Raw genomic sequence first — 17580 nt, 5'->3', positions numbered from 1 at the left:
TGAAGAAATTTGACAACTAACTGCAGCATGTAATTACTGAATCATCCTTTTACTAGGAAGAATATTATTGGGATAATTGTTAAAGTTTGAGGCTGAGCATGGTGGCTCACACATGTAATCCCAGCACTTTGGGAGGCTGAGGCAAGAGGATCACTTGAGCCCAGAAGTTCAAGACCAGCCTCGGCAACATGGCAAGATCCTGTCTCTAAAATAAAATAAAATTTAAATTTAAAAAAAGCTTGCCTAGGGTCTGAGAATTGGATGGTTGTATGCACCAATAATTTCCTAATTGGTGGTTGCATGTGATTAAGTAGGAGAACATCTTGTTGGTATGAAATGCACACTAAAGAATTAGAGGAAAATGCAGCATCAGGTTGGCAGTTGATTCTAAAATGTTCAGAAAAGAAAGTTCCTTGTGTTTTACTTGCAACTTTCTCTAAATATGTGATCACGCCAAAATTTTATTAACTGTTGTCAACACACAAACACACACAATAATACCATGTGTTTGTGAGGAAGGGGAGCAGCTATCCCACTTTGGAAAATTGTGTGTCCATTTCTCATAAAATTAAAGTTACACCTCCCCTAGGAGCCAGAAATTTCACTTCTAGACACGTCTACGAAAGGACCTGTGTGTTCTTAGCAGTTTTATTCAACATACCTTCAAACTGGAAAGAACCCAAATGTCCATTAACAAGCGAATGGATAAATAAATTGTAGTTTGTCCATACAGTGTGAACACCCTTCAGCAATAAACAGGAATGAGCTGCTAACACACAGAACAACATGGATGAATCTCAGAAGTGTTGTGTTGCATGAAAGAAGTCAGACACAGGTGAGTTTATACTTAAGATACTATTGACATGAAATTCAAGGACAGTCAAAACTAAACTATAGTTATTGAAATTAGAATAGAATAGTTGTTGCTTTCGGGGAATGGAGATTGACTAAAAAGGATTGGAGGAAAATTTCTGGGTGCAGAAATGCTTTATATCTTTTTTTTTTTTTTTTTTTTTTTTTTTTTTTTTTTTTTTTGAGACAAGAGTCTTGCTCTGTTGCCCAAGCTGGAGTGCAGTGGTGCTATCTTGGCTCACTGCAACCTCTGCCTCCAGGGTTCAAGCAATTCTCCTGCCTCAGCCTCCTAGGTAGCTGGGATTACAGGCATGTGTTACTGTGCCTGGCTAATTTTGTATTTTTAATAGAGATGAGGTTTCTCCATGTTGGTCAGGCTGGTCTCGAACTTTTAACATCAGGTGTCCTCTTGGCTTGGCCTCCCAAAGTGCTGGGATTACAGGCATGAGCCACCACGCCTGGACATGTTTTATATCTTGATTGAGTGGTTATATATATTTGACAAAATTAATCAAATTGTACATAAAATCTATGCATATCGTTTTTGTAAACTATATCTCATTTTAAAAAGTGAAAAACTTTAAAATGTGCTAAAGCCTCAGCACTGGTTATCTCTAGGGAATGAGATTCCCACATTATGTTTTACTGAGGTTTTGAACTATTTCAACCAGTATGTCTTAGTTATTAAAAAGAGCCACACTGAGCTTGAGTGGCCAAGGCAAGATGGGTCAAAGTCAGAGTGGTGGTCATGGTCCTGGAGGTGGCAAGAAGGATGGCAAGGACAAGAAAAAGAAATATGAACCACCGGCACCAGCTAGAGTGAGGAAAAAGAAGAAGAAAGCAAAGGGACCAGATGCTGCCAGCAAATTGCCATCGGTGACACCTCACACTCAGTGCCGGTTACAATTACTGAAGTTAGAGAGAATTAAAGACTACCTTCTCATGGAGGAAGAATTCATTAGAAATCAGGAACAAATGGAACCATTAGAGGAGCAAGAGGAGGAAAGATCAAAAGTGGATGATCTGAGGGGCACCCCGATGTCAGTAGGAACCTTGAAAGAGATCATCGATGACAAACATGCCACCGTATCTCCATCCGTGGGCTCAGAACGCTATGTCAGCATTCTGTCATTTGTAGACAAGGACCTGCTGGAACCTGGCTGCCCAGTCCTGCTCAACCACAAGGTGAATGCCGTGATAGGGGTGCTGATGGATGACACAGATCCCCTGGGCACAGTGATGAAGGTGGAAAAGGTCCTCCAGGAGACCTGTGCCAATACGGGGGGCTTGGACAACCAAATTCAGGAAATTAAGGAATCTGTGGAGCTTCCTCTCACCCACCCTGAATATTATGAAGAGATGGATATAAAGCCTCCTAAGGGGGTCATTCTCTATGGTCCACCTGGCACAGGTAAAACCTTGTTAGCCAAAGCAGTAGCAAACCAAACCTCAGCCACTTTCTTGAGAGTGGTTGGCTCTGAACGTATTCAGAAGTACCTAGGTGACGGGCCCAAACTCGTACGGGAACTGTTTTGAGCTGCTGAAGAACATGCACCGTCCATCGTGTTTATTGATGAAATTGATGCCATTGGGACAAAAAGATATGACTCAAATTCTGGTGGTGAGAGAGAAATTCAGCGAACGACGTTGGAACTGTTGAACCAGTTGGATGGATTTGATCCTAGGGGAGATGCGAAAGTTATCCTGGCCACAAACTGAACAGAAACTTTGGATCCAGCACTTATCAGACCAGGCCGCTTTGACAGGACGATCGAATTCCCCCTGCCTGATGGAAAGACTAAGAAGCGCATCTTTCAGATTCACACAAGCAGGATGACACTGGCCAATGATGTAACCCTGGACGACTTGGTCATGGCTAAAGATGACCTCTCTGGGGCTGACATCAAGGCAATCTGTACAGAAGCTGGTCTGATGGCCTTAAGAGAATGTAGAATGAAAGTAACAAACGAAGACTTCAAAAAATCTAAAGAAAATGTTCTTTGCAAGAAACAGGAAGGCACCCCTGAGGGGCTCTGTCTCTAGTGAACCACAGCCGCCATCAGGAAAATGGGAGCGTTCTCCAACCCTGAAAGGAATGAGGTTGGAGGAATTGCCCAGAGGAATCCCTGTTCCTGTTGGTTTTTATTAGCAAAACATCCTGTGTCTTTGGAGTATGATGTGTAAGTGCCCACTGGGTGGTCTTCGTCTGTCAGTCACTGTGCAGCAGTCTGCTTCCCAATAAAGCGTGCTCTTTCACACACACACACACGCACAGAGCCACACTGAGCATCTAAAAATATAATTACATGAAGGTAGTAGGATTTGTCCAAATTGCACTCAAGCAACTAGTTATTTTGGGGAAAACTTAAGTTAGATCTTTTTTTTTTTTTAACATATACCAAAAATGCTTTGGTAAGTCAAAGTGATGTGCGTGTGTGTGTGTGTGTGTGTGTGTGCGCGCGCGCGCGCGCGTGTGTGTGTGTGCGTGTGTGTGTGTGTCACCGGCTGCTCGGGAGGACAGGCGGCTCCGCGCTGCGGCCGTGGCGGGCCCCGTGCACCCCGCGCTGGGCTCACCGGGCGGCTGGCAGGGCGGGGAGCGGCGCGGGGCAGCTGCTGCGACGGTGACAGCGGAGATGAAGGTGTCAGCCTGACTCGAGCGGCTCCTGAGAGCTCGCTGGGGCACCTCAGCGACTCTCACATCTGTTCAGCATCTGGCGGTCACCCCCTCCGGAGAATAATGGATCCCCTTCCCTTTTCCCTTCCAAACGTCCCCCAGGATCCTCCCAAGGCAAACTCCAGCTGGAAGGGGGCATCCTGGGAAGTGTAGTTCCCGCTGCTCTGCATTGCGGAGGAGGGGCGGGAAGGATGCTGAGCGCTGCCGGTCCACCCAGCTCAGCACGCTGGGTCCGGCTGGAAATCATCCCGCCCTACCTGTCAGTCTGCCAGGGATCAGAAGGCCAGAGGTTGAGTAGGAAAAGCGTCTGGATTATAGATAGCAGAGCTTGTACTATATATAGTTTCTAAGTAAAAGAGTTCAAGTGTGTGGCATTCCCAGTGTATTTTAGTATACATTTGCAAAACAATACCAGACAAAGTCTTTATCATTTAAACCAGGTTATATGATCTTTTAGAAGTTTAGAAAAGAACAACATTAGAAACTCTTCTCTTGAAACCCTCCTATATTGGAGGGAATGTAAAATATGCCGCCGCTGTGGAAAACTACTTGGCAGTTCCTCAAAAAGTTAAACATAGAGTCATCATTATAACCCAGCAATTCTATTCTTAGGTAGATCCATTTTCATGTTTACAAAAAAATTGTAAATATGTGCTCACACAAAAATGTGTACACTAATGTTCATAGCAGCATTATTCATAATAGTTAAAACATGGAAACTAACACACATATCCCCAACTAATGAATTAACAAACAAAATGTGGTATATCTAGACAATGAAATACTATTTGGCCATGAAAAGAAATGCAATACTGATACATGCAATGACATAGATGATCCTTGAAAGCATTATGCTAAGGGAAAGACACAGGGCCACATATTTTATTTCATTTATGTGAAATGTCAAGAATAGGCAAATCTGCAGAGACAGAAAGATTTGTGGTTGCCTAGGGCTCAGGATGGGAGGAAATGGAGTGGTTGCTAATGGACATGGGGTTTCTTTCGGGGGAAATAAAAACGTTCTCAAATTGGATGGTGATGACGGTTATACAACTCTGTTAACTGAACATTTAAAAAATTGTGGTAAAATATACATAACCTAAAACGTACCATTAACCATCAAAATATTAACCATTTCAAGTGTACAGTTCAGTGGCATTAAGAACATTCATAGGTTATGCAAGCATCATAACCAGCCACCTGCAGAAGTTTTTCATCTTCCCAAACTGGAAGTTTGTGCCCCTTAAACCGTAACTTCCCATCTCTCTCTCCCTGCATCTCCTGGCAAGCACCTTAAATCTATGAATTTATTATTTTAGGCACCTCATATAAGATATATATATCTTATATGAGGTGCCTAAAATAATACAGCATTTGCCCTTTGTGACTTGCTTATTTCACTTAGCATAATCTCTATAAGGTTCGTTCATGTTGTAGCATGTGTTAGAATTTCCTTCCTTTTTATGGCTGAATAATATTCCATTGTACACAGATGCCCCATTTTGTTTAACCATTTATCCATCATGGATACTTGGGTTGCTTTCACTTTTTGACTATTGTGAATAATGCTGCTATGAACATCGATGTACAAATATCTGTTCAAGTCTTTGCTTTCAGTTCTTTTGGATATGCACCCAGAGGTGGCATTGCTGGATCATATGAGGATTTTATTTTTAAATTTTTAGAGAACTGCCCACCGTTTTCCATAGCAAGTATACCATTTTACATTCCTACCAACAGTGCAGAAGGGTTCCTTCTCCACATCCTCATCAACACGAATTTTCTGATATTGTTGTTTATCATAGCCATCCTAATGGGTATTAAATGATATATCATTGCAGTTTTGATTTGCATTTTGAATTGTACATTTTAGGATGAATTTTATACGTGAATCATATCTCAATTAAAAATTGTTCATTGAGAGACCCAAGTAGCACCAAGCATACCTTGTGCCCGGATCTTGGCTTCTAAATATCTTTCTTCACTAAAGGGGGCCCAACATGGGACGGAGAAAGTACAAGGTGAGCATTTCGCTGTACAAGAAAGCAAGGAAGTGCTCAAAGAATGGCAGGCCATGTCTAAATGACACTCATCACATCTGGGAAAATTTGAGCGTCAAAATGAATAATGACCATAATTACTTGTAAATATTGCATAAGTAACAATTCAATTGATTGAGAGAAAAAGGCAGTTCTTTATGGAAGAGTGCTAGTAGCTAGCAGATGTAAAAAGAATGACAGACTTTTAAAGTCACCGTTTTACAACCTCTAATGAAATAATTTTGGTTCCAGCTGGGATCCTGCTGGGATTGGCAATGGATGTTACAGCCATTAAGTGAACAATTACTAGGGAATCAAATATTCACATGATTATTTGAATCATCCAGATTATTCATTAACTGCAAATGGAAACATACCTTTGCAATAAAGAAATCTGGCAATTACCACCTTAAGCAAGTAATCAAACTCAGCATCATGAATCAGAAAAAACTTGATATGTATGCTTCCTAATATGATGTAATATTAAGCATATAACATCACCTACAAAGAATTTTTACTAAAATGTATGGCCTGAGTGTAAGCAAGCTCCTCTAGACCGGATCTCCACCTTCCAGGAATTCAGGGAATAGTGAGACAAGTCAAAGAATGCCATGCGGAATATTTAACGAGGAATTGACCTGGAATCTTCAACAAGTCAATGTCATGAAAAGCAGCAACAGCAGTAGCAAGGAGACTGCTGTAGATAAGAAACACTGGAGAGACCTAATTAAACAACTGCAACAACAAAATACACCTGTTCAGTGAGGGCCTACTGCTAGCTGTATTTAGATTTTATAAATTAATGCAAAAATGATGCAGGCACATTAATTTATCATGTGTTAACAATAATGTGAAATATGTATTATTAAAACTTTTTAATAAATGGGAATTTTTTTTTTTTTTTTTTTGAGACAGAGTTTCGCTCTTGTTACCCAGGCTGGAGTGCAATGGCGCGATCTCGGCTCACCGCAACCTCCGCCTCCTGGGTTCAGGCAATTCTCCTGCCTCAGCCTCCTGAGTAGCTGGGATTACAGGCATGCACCACCATGCCCAGTTGATTTTTTTGTATTTTTAGTAGAGACAGAGTTTCACCATGTTGACCAGGATGGTCTCGATCTCTTGACCTCGTGATCCACCCGCCTCGGCCTCCCAAAGTGCTGGGATTACAGGCTTGAGCCACCGCGCCCGGCCATTAAATGGGAATTTTTAAATTTTCTTTTGTATTCCCTCCCCTATGGGAAAAGAAACCATAATCATACAAACGACTGTTCTTGAAAGCAGATAATATAACATGTGCTCCAAGATATTCGTATGATTTATCACTAAGTCACAGATTCAGCCTGGGAAGAAAATAGAAATGTATGGAACAATTTTTCATTTCACTGGGCATGAGAAACCTTTCTACCTGTTAATGTCATTACCTGCAATATGGGCATCTCCATAACATAATATTTCTAGACATACATGCCTTTTAAAAAAATTTTGTTTTCTTCACCCAAATTTTGTTCATTTTTTTCCCACCCCAATTTCATCTTGAACTTTTTTTTTTTTTTTTTTTTTGAGACAGAATCTTACTCTGTCACCCAGACTGGAATGCAGTGGCACGATCTTGGCTCACTGCAACCTCCTCTTCCCAGGTTCAAGCACTTCTCCTGCCTCAGCCTCCCGAGTAGTTGTGATTACAGGTGTGCACCACCACACGTGGCTAATTTTTGTATTTTTAGTAAAGAGGGCATTTCACCATGTTGGCCAGGCTGGTCTCAAATTCCTTACCTCAAGTGATCCACCTGCCTCGGCTGCCCAAAGTGCTGGGATTACAGGTGTGTTACCACGCCTGGCCCATAATGTGGCATTTAAAATAGTGCTCTCTAACAGAAATATAATGTGAGCTGCAAATGTGAGCCCATATATAATATTATATCTTCTAGTAGTCACGTTAAGTAAAAAGAAAATAGGTAAAACTAATTTTAATATTTATATTTTATTCAGTATACCTAAAATACTATTATTTCAATAAGTAATGAGTATAAAATGATTAAAGAGATATTTTATATTCCTTATCCTACTAAGTCTTTGAAATCCAGTGTATATATTTCGCTTTCAGCAAATCTCAGTTTGGACGGGCCACATTTCAAGGACTCAGTAGTGGCTTACGTGTGGGACAGTTCCAGTCTGAAATAAAAATATTGGACCTAATAGAATTGGCTGTAAATGTTGCAGGTGAGCAGCATTAAGCACAATATGTTCAAAGGTGAACTTTCCAAATATGTACTTTTGATTTGCATTTGTTCTGGAATATTTTCAAGAATGAAAAAATAAGCTGAAAAATTCTATTTACCCACCAATCAACTATTATTTCTGCATTTAGGATAACAGAGTGGAGATAACAGTGAAAGGAAGAAAGAACTTTCAACTTTGTACGTTTATGTCAGAATCAGGAAACACCGAATTACCTTAGAATAGAGTTTGCCACTAGGGTTTGAATGCAAGGGACATAAAAGTTCCAAAACCTGTCTATCCTTCCTTCAAACCAGACTTTGCATTTTCCTTTTAGGTTCCCACTGCCAGACCCCCTCCCCTCCCCTCCCCTCCCCTCCCCTCCCCTCCCCTCCCCTCCCCTCCCCTCCCCTCCCCTTCCCTCCCTCCCTTCCTGTCCCCTTTCCATCCCCTTCCTTTCCCTTTCTCTCTTTCTCTGTCTCTTTCCCTCCTCCTCCTCCTCCTCCTCCTCCTCCTCCTCCTCCTCCTCATCTTCCTCCTCCTCCTCCTCTTCCTTCTTCTTCTTCTCTCTCTTTCTTTTTTAATGGAGTTTTGCTCTTGTTGCCCAGGCTAGAGTGCAAGGGCGTGATCTCAGCTCACTGCAACCTCTGCTTCCCAGGTTCAAACGATTCTCCTGCCTCAGTCTCCTGAGTAGCTGAGATTACAGGAGCCTGCCACCACGCCGGCTAATTTTTATATTTTTGGTAGAGAAGGGATTTCACCAAGTTGGTCAGGCTGGTCTTATGCTCATGACTTCATGATCCGCTCGCCTCAGCCTCCTGAAGTACCCAGACCTTCTTAACCCAAACTCTTTTCCACCAATGCCTGGGTTGGTAAAGAAGGCTTTTCTCTGTTGTTTCCTCTCCTGAAGTTGCCCCAGCTCTGCCTCATAGATACCGCCAGATTTGTCCTCCTTTTTCAGGTCCCTGCCTCTAAGACCAGGTGTAGCCCCAGACACCTCACTGTGTCCCAGCCGTCTGAACGGAAGGTTTCTATTATGTGGAATAACCTCATCTTTCCACCTTGAATGCCATCTACCTCCCTGCAGCAACCCAGGCTAATGCAATTTCCCTCAGCTAAGACATTCTCCCTTCCCTCCATCTGGCTACTTAAAACCTGTCTCTTTCCCTGCCCAGTGTACATTTCGATGCCTTCAAGGAGCTGTGGCTGTCCTGACTGTTGGCAGATTGCTCTCATCTTCCTCTGCCTGTGTTGGGGTCACTTGTGGTTCACTGCCATTCACATCTCCTGATTGTTCTTATGTGCATCTTATCTCGCTGGCAAGATTGTAGGGACAGCTTACTGATTCCTACAGATTCATGCCTCCGTACTCTTCGCAGCCTCACAGTGGTACTGAGCTCACAATAGGCACTCAGCAGATACTTACAGACCTTTCCAAGACTTCCGCACAGTTTAGAGAGATGTCTAGAATGCCAAAAGATAAACATAATCCTGGCACTTGAAAAAGTGTTTATGGGGCCCACTGCTACTTTTGCCTGGAGAAAAGATCAGGTCTATGGAAGACATTGGCCATTTGTGGTAGATTAATTGCAAAAATATTCTAGAGTCTTCACCCTGTCCTATAGCCACGTTTGTTGCATGTGACTTTGCAGGTTTTCCTACTGGGAGGTGGAGTCCATTTCCCCAGCCTTGAGTCTGGGCTGGCCACATGACCTGCTTTGGCCATTACAATGAGAGAGAAGAGAAAACTGCTAATTATGAATGTAGGCTTCCAAATAGACATGATCTGTATGGACACATGGGAAGAGAGGGGAGTGAGGAGTCTGGACCCCCACCAGCCAGTCTTGGCTCTGCCAATAACCAAGGAGGATACCCAGGGAAATGCCCTTTACCTTCTGGGCCCAGTTTCCTCATCTATGAGACGAAGAGATCCAACCAGGATAATCCTACAGATTCTTCTAGATCTTTATCATTTCACGTTCATGAACACTTTGAATATATGTATGTTACATACAGCCATTCTCACCGAACTAGACTAATGAATGAAATGACTTGCCAGTTACTATGGACAGTATTCTCTATGTGGAAGTGATATTCCAGTTGTGTCTACAGATTTAGTAGTCACTGACCACATCGTAAACCATCTTTGAAAATAGTCACTAAGAGAGCAAATGCTATTTACCAGGTACTTTCATGTACCATTGTTTCATTTAATTCTCACAACTCTGTAAGGTGGATTTTTCTTTTTTTTAAGAGAGTCTCACTCTGTTGCCCAGGCTGGAGTGCAGTGGCACGATCTCAGCTTATAGCAGCCTCCGTCTCCTCCTGGACTCAAGCCATCCTCCCACCTTAGCCTCCCAAGTAAGTAGCTGGAACTACAGGTACGCACCATACTCCTGGCTAATTTTTGTATTTTTAGCAGAGATAGGGTTTTGCCATGTTTACCAGGCTGGTCTCCAACCCCTGGGCTCAAGCAATCCACCCACCTTGGCCTCCCAATAAAGGAGGATTACAGGCATAAGCCACCGACTGTGCCAGGCCTGTAAGGTGGATATTATTAATATCATAATTTATCTTAGCTATCTTAATATTAAAATTTATCCCTGCAACAGTTGGGATGTCTCATAGTGAGACATGTCTGTTAAATTAGTTACCTATAGGCATTCTAGTGTGAAGACAACCTAGTGATACACCTTAAAAGCTGGAATTTTTTTTTTTTTTTTTTTTTTTTTTTGAGACCAAATCTCACTTTGTTGCCAGGCTGGAGTCCAGTGACAATCTCTACTCACTGCAACCTCCGCCTCCTGGGTTCAAGCAATTCTCCTTCAGCCTCCTGAGTAGCTGGGATTACAGACGTGTGCCACCATGCTCAGCTAATTTTTGTATTTTTAGTGGAGATGGGGTTGGCCAGGATGGTCTTGATCTCTTGACCTTGTTGTGATCTGCCCGCTTTAGCCTCCCAAAGTGCTGGAATTACAGGTGTGAGCCACCACATCTGGCCAAAGTTGGAAATTTTTTTTATAGCTTGATTATTTTCCTCCCAGCTTTAGGCCTAGGGGCAAGTCCATAATCAGGGTTTTCTTCTAACTTCCGTTTCTTTGGAACAGTTGTCCCAGGTAGGGTCTGTCATGGCCAGGGAGTCACATTTCAGAGAATTACATGTGAATGTTATAATCAAATGAGACGATATCTGTCTTCATAAGGTCCACTGATGAGTGGAAGAAAAAGATGTTCTTAAAACTTTAAACTTTATTGTACATCAGTGCTGATAGTGCAGTGTCAATTAATATTTTAATAATTTTATAATTATCTTAGAGTAATAAAATGTAAAGGTTGTATCTGTTTTGTATTTTAAAGGAGGTCACATTTATTACATGTAACAATTTTAAATACGCTCCAATTTTTGTAACACTTGCTTAAAGTTTCTCTGTTTTATAATATAGACTTGATGAAAGGCAGAAATGGGCTATCTGCTAAGAGAAACAGTTTCTGCTCACATCTGAATCATTCAAGGTACAGATAACCCTATAAGGATGGCTGGTTTCATGTTAGCCCTTTTTAGAGAGGAACAGAATATACCCATTATCCTCTGGCACAAAACAGACAACTACTGTAGAAGGATGATTGTCTACATGCACTCTACTCCTACTCTGGATTAGTGAACCTACTGACTTCCCAACTCAAAGAAACTTTCAACAAAAAACACCAAAACAAAACTCAAATGTAGATTTCGGCCTCTAGGTATGACAGAATAGTTGGTAGCATATTTTCTCTCCTACTGAGAACCACTATGAAAACTAGATTGGAAAAGCTATTTTATGAAAGCTGTTTGAAACCGCTGCAGAGGAAGCAGGACAGCTGCCTGAAGGACCAACATCCTGAAGCAGAGAGAAGTGCATTGAGTTGTTTTCTAAAGATGTTCTCAATAGCTTTTCCCCTCAGGGTGTTCGCAAATTCACAGTTCTGGTCATAGAAAGCAGCAGCCTAGAACCTTCAGCAAGCTTTCTGGGCCGGGGAGAGAAAAATCTGCAGTTCAGTGCTACCTAGACAGCCAGGATTTGAGGGGTCAAGATCCCAGAAAAAAAGGAAACTTACAAAGAAATGAGCCTGAAATTCTATTCACAAGCTCCTTTTAAGGCATTTGCCGACACCAAAGTTGAGCTTATAAGATTCCAAAAATAAATAAATAAAGAGAAAGGTGCAGAGGGGCTAAAAGGCTAAGCAGCGATTTTGGCAGTCTCATATTTACGAAGACACAAATATTGAAGCTCAGAATTCACCATGGATGAAAGACCCTCGTAAAACCCAGGCCCTTCCCTTGAGCGGGCTGGACAGGCGATGTCCTAGGCAAACTGGAGGTAGAGCAGCCTCAGCGGGACAAGACCATCTGTTGTCATCTCTCTATCTGGTAGGGTGAGGAGGGGGTCCACGCAGGGAGTCTGGGGTGTCTGAGCTGGAATGACAGGAAGAAAGCTGCCCAGCACAGTGGGGGAAGGTGTCCGCGCGGCAAGGGGAGGGTGAGAACCAGACCAGAGCCAAGTGAGAAGCACATTCACAAAACGGGCCCCTCCGTCCTGGGCACGCGGATCCCAAGCAGGGCGAGGAGGATACCCAGGGTGAGGAGCAGAAGCTGTCACGGTGTCAGAGCCTGAGCAGAGTGAGGACGGCATTCACGTGGGGGCCGGGGAGGCCCCGGGGAAGGGGGGCTTCAGAGCCTCAGCAGGGCAAACGAGGGCCTCTGAGTCCAAGGCCAGCCCAGCCTTGGGTGTTGGAGCCCGAGCTGAGTGAGGAGGGTGTTCGCGCAGGAGGCTTGTCCCAGGTGAAGAGTTGAAGCCTGGACCTGAGTTTTGCAGGAGGGAGGGGTGGGTGGCAGTGATGCCAAACTGGTTCCAGACTGAATAACTAGACATATTAAGGATGATCGGAGCCAGAAAGGGATTAAACTAGAATGAGCCCTGAGATGTTGGGCTGGAACTCACGGTATTGGTGTAAGCTAATAGTTCTCAATTTATATAGATAGATAGAAATAAATACAGATAGAAACATATGTGGGTATGCATATATATGTGCCATATACATATATATCCATACGTACATATTTTGTGTATACACACATGTAGTACATATGCATATATTTGTACTACATAGACACTTGGTCTGTCTACTGAAAGGGACTGGGAGAAGGGGCCCCCCATTAGTGAAGAGTCCAAGGGAAGCCCAGGACATGTTGCTGTGCCTGAAAACCAGAAAGTGCCAAAAAATGATGAGGATATTTTGAAAGGACACAGAAACCAGCTCGAAAGGGCACCCACTAGCCAAATCAGGGGCAATTTGAGCATCAAAATACATAGTGAATAGTAATAGATAGAATTAAACAGGATGGATGAGTATGGACCACGAGTCCATACTGATTTAAATAAGTAAATAAATTGAAAGTTTAATGGGGAGCAAGACATTTATGTACTCTAAAATGATTTTTCCATAAATATTTATTAATCATGAGGGACAGTGGAGTGGCTTTAGCTACATATTGCATGATTCTACATACATTCTTTAGCTATACACTGTATGATTCCATTTATATGACATTATCCTCTAAAGCACAAAGACATTATGGAAAAGGCAAAACTGTAGGGATGGAGAACAGATCAGTTGTTGTTTGGTGTGAGGGGTTGGGGGAGAGCTTTACTACAAAGGAGCAGCATGAAAAACATTTTCTAGAGTGAGAGAACTGTTCTGTGTTTTTACTACAGTGGGTGGCTACATTGTTATATATTTCTCAAAACTCATAGAACTATGCACCAAGAAAGAGTCATTCTTGATATGTGTAATTTTTTTTTTTAATCAAAAGGAGTAACCTTATAGTGGAAAAGCCTGGGAGACAACACTTCAATCAATCAAAGTCAGCATTGTCAGTAACGAGACAAATTGAAACCTGAAAACTGAGAGGAAGTAGCAAGAAAAATCAGCATCCACTTTTGTGATATTCCTGACAAATATGCATAACCCGAATCTAATTATGAGGAATCACCAGAGAAACCCAAATTAATCGGGATTCTACAAAATACCTGCCCTGTAATCTTTAAAAGTGTCAAAGCCATGAAAGTAAAAAAAAAAAATTATTTTGTAATTTTCGTATATATATCCTGTACATATTTTGTTAGACTTACATCTATATATTTCTTTTTTGAGTGATTAAAAATGCTATTGTGTTTTAAGTTTTGGTTTTCACGTTTGCTGCTAGTATATATGACTGATTTTTACGTGTTGCCCAAAGCTTTCTTAACTCATTTATTAATTCTAAGAGGTTAGCTTTTGGGTTATTTATTTATTTTTTTTAAGACTCCTTGGTATAGACAATCACATAATTTGCTAAGAGACAGTTGTATTTCTACCTTTCCAGTCTGTATGCTTTTTATCTAGTTTTCTTACCTTATTGCTCTGGCTAGGATTACCAGTATTACTGAGTGACAGTGGTGAGAGCGGACATTTTTGATTCTCATCTTAAGATAAAAGCATTCAGTCTGTCACCATTTAATACAATGTTATCTGTATGTTTTTTGTAGGTCCTCTTTATTAAGTTGAGAAAATTCCCCTTTATTCTTAGTTTGTGAGAGTTTTGGGGTTTTGTTGTTGTTTGGTTGGTTTTTATCATGAATGGGGGTTGAGTTTTGTCAAATGCTTTTTTCGTGAATTGATTGATAAGACTGTGTGACTTTTCTCCTTTGTCTTGTTAATATGGTGGTCACACAGATTGATTTTTGAACATTAAATCAGCCTTACGTCCCTGGAATAAAACACTCCTGGTTGTGTTTATTATTTGTTTATATAGTTCTAGATTCAATTTGCTAATATCTTATTGAAGATTTTTGCTTCTATGTTCATAAGACACATTGGTCTGTTTTACTTTCTTTGTCTGATTTTGGTATTAAGATTATAATGGTCTCATAAAAATGAGTTGGGAAGTGTTTCTTCTTTTGTTTCTAAAAATGGCTTTATAGGATTGGTGTTAATTCTTTTTTAAACATTTAGTAGATTTAGCATAAAATGATTCAGCATCATTTTTCTCTTGCTGCTCATCCATTCTCCTCCACTGAAACCATCTGGCCCTGGAGACTTATTGCTCAGACTTGAAAAGTATGAATTCAATCTCTTTAATGGCTATAGGAATCTTTAAATTACCTATTTCATATTGGATTAATTTTAGTAGTGGTCTTTTTAAATGAATTTAATTAATGGCTTCACTAACAATTTTCCTAAATTATTGAATTTATGTGTGTAGAATTGTTCATGATATTCCTTTGTTATCCTTTCAGTGTCTACGGGATATGGAGTTTTATTCCTGATATTAGCAATCTGTGCCTTTGCTCATTCTTTCTTTGTCAGTCTACTAAACGTCAATCCATTGATCTTTTCAAAGAAGTGGCTTTTTTGTTTCACTGATTTTCTCTGATGTTTTTCTGTTCTTGTCTTTATTCTCTTGTTCCTTCTGCTCATGTTGCATTTATTTTTCTCTTTCTTTCCTAGTTTCTTAAGGTAAGAGCTTAGATTATTGATTGGAAACCATTTCTCTTTTCTATTACAAGCATTTAGTTCTATACATTTGCCTCTTAGCACTGTTTAAGCTGCATCCCACATATTTCAATATGCTTTATTTTTATGTTCAATGCATTTAAAAATTTTCCCTTAAGACTTTCTCCTTGACATCTGTATTATTTTAAAGTCTGTTTTTTAATGTCAGGTGTCTGGAAATTTTTCTCTTTTCTTCCCATTTTTGATTTCTAGTTTGATTCCACTGTGGTTAGCAATGCACTCTATATGATTTTAATTTTTTAAAAAATTGTTGCTGTTGTTTTTTTTTTGAGACAGAATTTTTCTCTTGTCCCCCAGGCTGGAGTGCAATGTCGTGATCTCGGCTCACTGTAATCACTGCCTCCCGGGTTCAAGCTATTCTCCTGCCTCAGACTCCCGAGTAGCTAGAATTACAGGTGTGCCACTATGTCCGGCTAATTTTTGTATTTCTAGTAGAGATGGGGTTTTACCATGTTGGCCAGCCTGGTCTCGAACATCTGACCTCAAGGGATCCTCCTGTCTCAGCCTCCTGAAGTGCTGGGATTACAGGCATGAGCCACTGCATCTGGCCTAATTCCAATATTTTTGTTTGATTTAAATGCCAAACTTTATTTCCTAAACAACTGCTAAAATCTCATCTCAGTTCTTTAGCCTCCTTTTTGCTAGGTTTCTTGGAGTCTTGTCCTGTGCATACATGATTTAGGAATCAGTCAAGGATTTGAGGAAAATTCACATGAAGATTATGGATCTGTTTCCTTTGTGGCCTTCTCCTTTCTAGGATTCTCTCTCTCAATTTCCAGTGCCTCTGGAGCATTTCCCAAACTGATTTCTCTCACCAATCTGCTAAAGGTGTCACTCTGCTTCAGCTCAATTCCTCTAGACCTTGCAGTGAACTGGGAAGTGCGATGGGGAAAAGCTGATTTAAACATGGTCCTCACCCAGTGAGCTTCCCTTCTTCAAGAATAATATTCATTCTCAATTCTTCCTAATTTCAGCTGCCCTCCAGTGCCTTCACACAGTTGTTTTTTTATGTTTTGTTCAGAATTTGTAATTGTTACTGGTAGAATTAGTCCAATACAAGCTACTCCTTTATTACCTGAACTGGAACTGGATAAATGTTTTGAGTCAAGACACTTGGAATTAAGTTTAAAGATGAAGAAGTAAATTAAACAAGCAGTATTAATAGTTATGTGTTAATGAATTTGTTTCTGTTTGGTTCTTTAGATATTTATAAGTTTAGTATCATTTAGCATACTAGATTTGAGATTCTAACTTACAATGTGTAAATGAGTAATTGGTTTAAACTTGTTATTTAATGTTGAAATCTCACTTATTTTATAAACAATAGAGGAATAATTAAAGGCATTTAAGACTTATCAATTTATATTTAACTTATTAAATTTAGAAGTATTACTTAAAGAAGGATCTCTTTGTTAATGATATAATTGAAATGCATAAAAAGAAATTGACCATATTAAATTTCAAAATTCAATTTGAAACAATTAAAGCATTTAATTAAATTTGTAAATGGAACCAAAATTAATCCAAGCTCCTTATAAGCAATTATTAAATTCCTCTAAATGTAAAAGAATAAGAGCATGATTAATATTTTAAATTGAACTGCAGCTTTTGCATTAGTAGCTTTAATTAATTGAATAATTAATTTTAAACCAACATTCTAAATGAGGATTTATTGACATAGATTAAGTGCATGGGTTTGGAGTCTCTAAGACTTGGTTAAAATTGCTCCAGATCACAATTTACTTAACATCTGTCATCCTCAGTGTTTTAGCTGTAAAATGGGAATAATGATACCTTCCTGAAATCAAATGTCTCCATAATTAATTCTAATAATGGTGATAATGATGATTAATGACAGCATATTCTTAAGGAAAGTTATTGAACAATGTGTATGGTATGATTCCATTTTTTGGTCAAAAATTATTTGCAAGCACAGGTGTAAAAACTCTCTGGGAGGCTATCTAAGTGACTTTAATTTTTCCACGTAATTATCATTTCTAATTTTTAACAGTGTGTATCTATTACATTGTATCTATTTGCACTCACAAGTAGATATAATAGATGTACATTTTATAATGTGTGTATTCACATTTAAAAATTTTAGTTGTAGTTAATTATTTTGTGGGGTGGAATTATGAGTAATTTTTACTATATTTTCTTTAATTGTATTAATTTTCTTTGTTGGACAGATATATAATTAGAACA

At 40.1% G+C, this 17580-nt stretch overlaps 1 long non-coding RNA gene and 1 pseudogene across 1 annotated transcript; both read left to right on the top strand.

The window, feature by feature from the left end:
• The first annotated feature begins 1055 nt into the window (after positions 1 to 1055).
• LOC101032201 (26S proteasome regulatory subunit 4 pseudogene) lies at positions 1056 to 3370 on the top strand (annotated as a pseudogene).
• Positions 3371 to 9721: 6351 nt separating this feature from the next.
• Positions 9722 to 13927, top strand: LOC141582548 (uncharacterized). The gene is made up of 3 exons (XR_012515410.1): positions 9722 to 10143; positions 11226 to 11295; positions 13634 to 13927. It is a non-coding gene; the product is annotated as an uncharacterized LOC141582548 (long non-coding RNA).
• The last annotated feature ends 3653 nt before the right edge of the window (positions 13928 to 17580 follow it).

This window comes from Saimiri boliviensis, chromosome 2 (genome assembly GCF_048565385.1).
Source record: "Saimiri boliviensis isolate mSaiBol1 chromosome 2, mSaiBol1.pri, whole genome shotgun sequence".
NCBI classification, from domain to species: Eukaryota; Metazoa; Chordata; class Mammalia; order Primates; family Cebidae; genus Saimiri; species Saimiri boliviensis.
The sequence above is the reverse complement of the archived record's forward strand: the minus strand, read 5'-3'. Positions and strand labels throughout refer to the sequence as shown.